Raw genomic sequence first — 1,383 nt, 5'->3', positions numbered from 1 at the left:
CTGCCTCAGTCAACAGGGTGAAGAAGCCATGATCATTATTTGCAGTTCCAGAACTCTTTTCACCATGTGATCCATTCTTGTCACCTCACATGTTAAATAAATGATGCTAATAATAATAATAATAGTAATAATAACAACATCAATCATGGTGGCCTTCTTTCATGGCCAAGTACTCCTAAATGCTCCTAATGGTTTGAGAATGAAATTCACTGACATGATGTTGGATTGAGCTTTGTTATCTGGTCTGACCTGGGGCGCCCCCACTCTTGTCACATTTGTTTTCATTTTAAAATGTTTTATTTTTTTATTTTCTTCTTCTTTTTGTTCTTTTAAAGCATGCTGTTTTTTCAATGTGAGTTGAAGTTGATTTGGTGGAGAAGGAATGAGGTCGAAATGTTTCTCAGAGAACATTCGAATGCAGTGTTAAAATTTTAAGGATTTTTTTTTTGTTTGTTTTTGTTTTTCATTATTCTTTACAAATATTACCATAGTAGTTACTCATTATCGCTTGCTTGCTGCACAGACATACACTTCACACCAGGACAGAGCATGTGGACTTTTAGTTGGGACACATCCAGTAGAAACAGACTGCAAATGAAACAGGCATTAACACATGGATCTCCTTTGACAGCTTGTGACTTTTCTTTTCTTCTGTTTGTTTTCTATTCTGAACTGTTGGGATGAAAATCGTATCAGCAAAAGTCGGTAATCATATTTTTTCCAAGTAATTATTTGAAAAACGGAGAACAAAGATCTTTTTTTTGTTATACACACACAAAAAAAACAACTAAATTTGCCATGTGTTTTTGAACTGGTGTGGGGGGAAATCTACAGCTTTGACAATATTTCATTATAACATTGTATTCAGCCATCGCTGTTAGCAAAATGCTCATGATTACATTACTGGAAGTGAGTATGTTTCCCTATGCAAAAAAGTATAAAAATAATAAACAAGCTATGCTACAACTCAGAACAATCAAGTGTCTGTATATTTTGTCAGTGTATTCTATTTTTCCTAGTGTTCCAGTAACTTAAAGGGAGAGCAGGCTGCATAAGGACGACATGCCCTACCTGGACTGCGAGTCAGTTTGTGTAAGATCATCTGCTAATCTGCTCTCTGCAGCACGAATGTAAATGGTAAACATATGCAGGCACCTCCTGGGAATGTTGGATACAGATGACATCTCTGGGTTGTTTTGCCATTTTAGTCCAATTCAGCCTGTAAACCACATGCCAGCTCAGTATCCACTGCTGACAGCACACTAAAACCATGTCAGACAACAGCCTAATTTTAGCACCCCTGGCCCTCTCCCCAACTCTCATGCCTACATTATCCACACTCCCTACTAAGGTTGAAAGTGTGTGTGAGTGTGTGCGTGTGTG

This window comes from Clupea harengus, chromosome 10, assembly GCF_900700415.2.
Source record: "Clupea harengus chromosome 10, Ch_v2.0.2, whole genome shotgun sequence".
NCBI classification, from domain to species: domain Eukaryota; kingdom Metazoa; phylum Chordata; class Actinopteri; order Clupeiformes; family Clupeidae; genus Clupea; species Clupea harengus.
Note: the sequence above shows the minus strand (reverse complement) of the source record.